This window comes from Telopea speciosissima, chromosome 9 (assembly GCF_018873765.1).
Source record: "Telopea speciosissima isolate NSW1024214 ecotype Mountain lineage chromosome 9, Tspe_v1, whole genome shotgun sequence".
Lineage (NCBI taxonomy): Eukaryota > Viridiplantae > Streptophyta > Magnoliopsida > Proteales > Proteaceae > Telopea > Telopea speciosissima.
This window is the reverse complement of record NC_057924.1, coordinates 54,972,758-54,979,548: the sequence shown is the minus strand read 5'-3', so window position 1 is coordinate 54,979,548 and position 6,791 is coordinate 54,972,758. Positions and strand designations below refer to the sequence as shown.

Here is a 6,791-nt window from a genome sequence, read left to right as displayed (position 1 = left end):
GGACTCAATGAACTGAGTAGGGACCAAGAGACTAACCAAGGATCAAAGTGGGGACCCTCCTTAACATGAGAGAAGTTGTATTTATAGTTGTTGAGAGGTGTGTACACTCCCAAATTCATGTAAGGATTTTGGGTTTGATCAGGGTCCTTGGTAAAGCATCAGAATGGTTGTCTTTGCATCGATGATAGGTATTTGGTCAAAATTTTGGCCAATGGGGTGTGGGCAAATGTTTTGCGCCAAAATTAGGGTTTCTTGGTGCCTAAGTGAGCCAAAATATGCATCCAGGTTGCCATATACGGGTTTGGTCACGAAAGGAAGTGAAATTGGAGCTAAACATGGCAAGCTTAGGTGTCTCGGATTTGCATAGAATTGATATTGAAGTGGGGTCAAGTCAACATCGAGGAGGGGTAGGTCAGCATCAAGCTTCTATCGATGAATAGCTATTGACATCGAAGAGGGTATTTTAGGGTGTCGGTTGGAAATGTTCAGAGTGTTGAGGGTGAGTATACATTCAAACAACTTTGTTCAACATTCAAAAGAAAATGGTCAATGTTGGCGAAAGATAGGGTAGATGTTGACTCGGGGCCTTCGAATGTCGGCTCCAGGTTTGAGTGTTGACAGTGGTTTTAAGGCTGTTTCGGCTGGTTTTGTACTGGGTCGATTAGGCCGGTTCCAAAGAGGTCTAGGATGGGGTTAGCCCTTCCAAGGGTGGTTTGGAGTGTTCTGTGGCCCTGGTTTTGGTTCTAGTGGAGGTCTAAGGGATTTTTCCTTTTGGGAGTATTGGAGGTGAACGATCCAAGAACAGAATCAAGAAGTGTATACTTGCACTACATTTACAGATACATCAACTCTCGCCTTGTAGGATGCTCATCATCGTCACGAGATGCCTCCGGGGGTAACGAAAAGTGAGGTGTCTACACCAGTCCTTCATCGAGGGCCCATCTACAGTCTTCTGTATTGCTGAACATGAAAAATAAAAACTCCACATTACCATATTGCATCTACTTCCACCCATGCAGAAGAGGATTTTGTGTTTGTGTGCACAAAGATATTATGGAGTAGGGAGTAGATCCACCTTGTCTGAGTCTGCAGGTGTGGTTCGTGATTCCTCATTCATTGAGAGAGAGAGAGAGAGACCAGCAGTTGCATGCACAGTTTCATAGGACCTTCAAGAATACCAAACTCTCTCATGGACAACCTACAAGAATTTATGTTAATAAGTAATAGTAAAGAACCAATAACATAATGGAACACAGTATAGGCACTATTAAAGGCGACATAACCCCTTTTCTTCCTTTATCCTTTTAAAAGGTTTATGTATGTATGATAATGCATGCGAAGCTGCAAGAACAAAACATTCATTATCAAATGAATATGTTACTTGTAAGAACAAGATAAATGAAGTTAGACCTTGGCAAGAGGAGCAAGACAATTGGTGGTACAGCTAGCATTAGAAACAATGTTCATACTAGGCTTGTAAGTCTTTTCATTTACTCCTACAATGAACATAGGTGCATCAGCTGATGGAGCTGATATGACCACTTTCTTAGCTCCACCCTGTATATAACAAGAGAAATAAAATTGGTCAGCTACAGGTTATGGTGCAAAGGACTGACCAAAAACAGCTGAATCCAAATCAACTGAGAACAAACCTTCAAATGAAATGATGCCTTTTCCATTGTTGTAAGCCTAGAGAAAAGGAAGAAAGGTTGGTCATTGCAACTCACTACTCAAATTTAGATACCAATTTACCTTATTGGAAGGATACAATGTAGACTATAGATAGTTTGTAAACTTAAAGAAACTTATAATGAGAAGAACAATAAAGTATATAATGTAAGTAAAAAAGAAGCTCATTGTTCAAAGCAATGTTTCATACTTAGATATTGTATAAAAGATAGATTTAAATCGACTAAAGTCTCATATGTTAATTTTATCGAAAGGAAATATCAAGTTTCCATCTTAAAACCAATTGGTTCAAAATGAGGTGGCCTCTTCTGGCTCTTATACTTGATAGTCGGAGCACCCACAGCCGATGTGGGAGTATTACCTCAATAGGAAAATATTATTTGTGAGAGAGAGAGAAAATAAGGGAAGAGACAGAACTGTGAGGGAGAGAGACGGAGGGGGGAACGAAAAAGGGAGGAAAAGAGAGACAATGTGAGAGACAGAGAGAGAGTGAAGGGGGGTGAGAGGGGTGGACAGCTGGCCTGGTAAACCCCCTGTGCATTTGTGTATGGTCCTAATGGCGGTTGCCATTGTGGCTTCATGCCACTGTCTTCAAAAAGAGAGAGAGAGAGAGAGAAGGATGCAGGGAGAATGTGATAGACAGAAACTGCAGTCTATAAAAAAGGAAGGATTTTAGGAATGAGTTCCTAGATGAACCTAGCTTAATGTAAGTATTTGGACCTCTGATGAACGCATAGACAGAACAAACTATTATGTGATGCTATATACTATGTTGGGATTTTTGTTTGTGTATCTTGATCTTTCGATCTTCACCTGTGAGGGCTACCATAACCTATCCTAGGTAGGTACTGTCACATGTTATTTTGCACATTCTCAGTTTGCTCATTATTCATGTTAACCTCCAGTGGAGGTTCAACTATCAAATCAAATGACAAGGTCTTGGGTGATTTATCTGTTCATTGATCATCAATATCATTATTGCCTAATATGCAACTTGTTCAGAGGCTGAAAGTAAAACCAACTTCTTAACATTGAGTGAGTGAAGAAAATATTCAGTGCCTGAAGCAAATGGGCACCCATTAAATCACGTGACACGCCCAACAAACTCAGCCATTTCATGGACTCATTAGTACTCTCGCCTATGAAATAGCTAGGTGGATAGGGTGAGTCGATGGGCTAGGTCCAATTGTTTAGGATTGATTTTGAAACATAACAAAGATTGAAATCTCACTTAACAAACCTGGTAAATCATTGATCCGATTGTATAGCTTTCTGTATTTTCCTTCATCCTTCATAATCCTTTGGAAACAGTCATCTTCCATCTCACTAGTTTTTCGTACTTGTTTTTGCTAAAGATCAGCAAAAAACATATTAAAGAGAAAAAAAGATACAACTATTTAACGTCCAGACATACCCAAACAGATACAAAAAACACACAGTAAGGCACCCAAAAAGAGAACCCTACCCAAAACCAAAATAAGGGCTAACACCCAAACTTGATCTAAAAGACTTTCAAAGGATGTTTTCTATGATTTTTAGAAGCATATCACTGATTGGGAAGTAGTGTTCTTACATACTTCTGACAGTGGCAAGATCAAACATAGATACACAATACTGATAAATAAAAAATGAACCCATAGAGAAGAAAAGGAAAATCTCATCAACAACAACAAGAATCATCTTACAAATGCTCATCGGTTTCCTCACAAGGGATGAGAAGTGGATTCAAACAGTTATGAGAACAAAACAAATGCTAAGTTGCATGCATGCTTAATTTGTTACTCTTCAATCAGCCTAGAAGATGCTAAACTAGATCTGTAGACATACCTGTTGTTTTAGCCCTAAATTCAGAGCTTAGGGATCGTGACCAAGTACCGATCTCACCACTGCAACTGCTTGCCTTCACCACCGTTGACACAATAGGGTTTTTAACTTCTCAAATGAGGCGTTACTTTGGGATGGTCAATATAACGCTTATCACCTGGACCTTTAGCTTTCTTATATAGGGGCTGTGTGGGCCCCTGCCTTTTTTAACTATTGAACTTAGGAGAGAAGATATCCTGCATGAACAGTGTAAAAGTAATACCCGCTTGGACTGTTTTTTTGCAAAACAGATTCAAACGGATAATTCTGACCATTTGGATGGATAAGGAATTTCTTAAATGGAGAATATGTCAAAATTTAAAGAAATGTTCTTTATGATATTTTGCCATATAGGGTTATTTCCTTTTTATTCTACCAAAAAAAAAAGAGATTTCCCTTTTTTTTCCTCAATGATTTATCTTCTTCAAATAAATATCAAGGGGCATTTTGATAAATAGAGTTTGATTGTCAAAATTAACCAATAGACACATCATTTTTTTCTTCTTTATAGTTTCACTATGCTACTGGAGGGAAATTTATCCTCTCAAGTCTGGTACTGGCAAGTGCACCACACTCAGGAATTCAACCAGCCACCCAATATTTGAGAGGATAAAAAAACATCACTGCCCATGTTTTTACGGTTGGATTTTCAGACAGTGCACCACACTTGAGAGGATGATAATCCCTAATGGAGTAGGGATTTCTTAGAAGAGCTCTATTCATTATGGTTTCAATCTAAATTGGATGGACAAAATCATGTTTTATATTGAATCTCCTCCCCTCTTATATTGTTGAATGATACTCCTCTTCACTTCCATCCGTGGTCTTTGTCAAAGGGGATCCATTATTTCTTATTTGTTCATTTTTTTGTGCCGAAGTACTGTCCTCTCTCTTGAATCAGAATGGGTTGTTGAAGAGATGCTACAAGTCTTCCTCAATATGGCCTAGTGTGAAACGTATGTGGGATGTGGTCTTTGCAATGAAAGATGAGCAGTGTGGAATGGTAAACATATCAGGTTCTGGTTTGACAAATAGATGGGTCCAGCATCTATCGTCGAGCTATCTTCCCTTGACCCTACCATTTTCAATGGCTTTGGAGGCTTGGTTTCGGATTTTATTGATGGGGATCGTTGTTCTTTTCCTTAGGTGGAATCGAGCCTTTTGAATGATATTTTTTCTTTGACGCCCCCGACGGGTAATGCTTGCTTCTGGTCGCCACATTCAGCTGGTGTTTTCACTATTAAGTCACCCTGGGAGTTGATCCGTTCTAAGATCCAAAGATTCCCTGGTCCTCTATAGTTTGGAACAAATTTCTTCAGCCTCGTCATTCAGTTTTTGGTTGGAGATTGATTCACTGAATGGTGTGGCTACTAATGGCCCATCAATTTAGGGCCACTCTGACTCGTGCCGCTAATGAATGGGAGAGAAACGAATGTGTCGACCCTGAGTCAAAGAATGTATGCGTAGACTGCCCTGAAATATCTAACAGACTTGCCATATATCATAACACTTAATAAATGCTTTTAGATTATTCTGACTATACGTATGGAAATAAGGTAGTTTTGAATTGAATCTAAATCTATGATTGGATGTGTTGTGAACCAGAGGATGCCAGTTATGTTTCTTCATCAGTGGTAGGCGGCAAAGATCTATCCTGACTCAATTGTGTGGTAGATCTCCCATTGCTATAGGAAAGGAAACATATAATTTTTGGGATGAATATTCCCATTTTGTCAAACATGAAGTCTTAAGGGATGCACAAGAAAGATCTAAATTTTGGTTTATTCTCTAATGTCTTCCATCTCTTTTGCTAATGGCAATGCCAAAGGTGAAGGGGATGGGGTCTTGTGAGGGTTGTTTCTACTGATGGCTATACTGAAGGTGTTTCCATTCTCAGATTTTTTGCCTATTTTTCTTTGACTAGTTTTCTAGTCTTTCTTATGATTATTTCTTTTTGTCTTTCCTATTTTAATAATATTTCTGTGCCGACCTTTAGCAAAAAAAAACTGCCGCTAATACTTTTGGGGACATTTTCTACTAATGCCGCATAAACATCTCTATATGTCATGTCGCAAATGATTTTGTTAAGAGGTGTTTCAAGAATTGCCTCTAATTTGGGTCCTTGAGAGGCATTTGTAATGATATTAGTGAAATGCCGCTAAAGCTTTTAGTGGCATCTGTGAAACTAAAATGCCTCTAAATTGTTCCCCTACCACTGCTAATATCGAGTTGAGTAACTTAAAAATACTCTTTTTTATGTGGCTTATGTCAATATTAGAGGCATTTTACTACTGCCTCTAACGCTTTTTCTCTTATCTTTTAGGGGTCATTGACTAATGCCGCTAAAAGATATTGAATTGTGTGTGTTTTTCTTTTTCTTTTTTTTGCCTCTTTTTTTCTCATGTTTTTTTTTTTTTTTTTTTCCTTGTCACCTGTAAGACTAAATATACTTAAAAAACTTTAAACATATATCAGGAATATTTTCATTTCAATCCATAATAAACTATACACAACCAAATTTTTACAATAAAAAAAAAAAACAAAACAAAAAGATCATTTGTAAATGCATCCAAAACATCCTTGTACAAGATTTCTATAAAAAAAAAAAGATAACAAAAACCTTCTCTCAACTTTGAATAATGCTTGTCTATTGTTGCTTACATGATTTTTTTTTTGGCTAAAAGGTCAATTATATTAAAAAACATGAACAAAAGAAATACAAAGAAAACCAATAACATAAACAATACATGCTACACCCCACCCCAACCTTCAGCATGGCCATCATTAGGGGAGGAGGCAATCTAACAAAATAGAAAATGTTGTCAGTGGAAGCTATATCTCGGTCTACATTGGGCGTCAATCAAAAGATCATCGCGAATAGAGGGTAGCAAGGCCAGAGAGGTGGAAGACGTTAAGGTCTTAGCTGCTTCTTTAGCCAAAAAAATAGCAATAGTATTGGCTTCTTTATAGTAGTGAGAGAGTTTCCACTGAGTTGAGGATAGATATGGCTGGAGCATAGACCGATCCTTGAATCTGCACCAAGGAATACGACCTCCATAAATAAATCTCTCAAAGAAACAAGCAATGTTGCAGGCCAACACTTAGCACCACAACCACCGTCCACAATAGGATGTTTAGCCGATTCACGCTGTCCAAATTAGCATCATCAATGTAACAACTTCTAGTTTCTTACCAAAAAAAATTTCAAGAAAATAAGAAAAGGATATGTGAATCAACTC

General features: G+C 38.1%; 1 long non-coding RNA gene across 1 annotated transcript; it reads right to left on the bottom strand.

Annotated features, from left to right (window-relative positions):
* Positions 1-919: 919 nt before the first annotated feature.
* Positions 920-1,726, bottom strand: LOC122640516. Its single transcript, XR_006329676.1, has 4 exons — positions 1,653-1,726; positions 1,411-1,557; positions 1,138-1,198; positions 920-960 (listed from the first exon to the last, which is right to left on the bottom strand). It is a non-coding gene; the product is annotated as an uncharacterized LOC122640516 (long non-coding RNA).
* Positions 1,727-6,791: the final 5,065 nt, after the last annotated feature.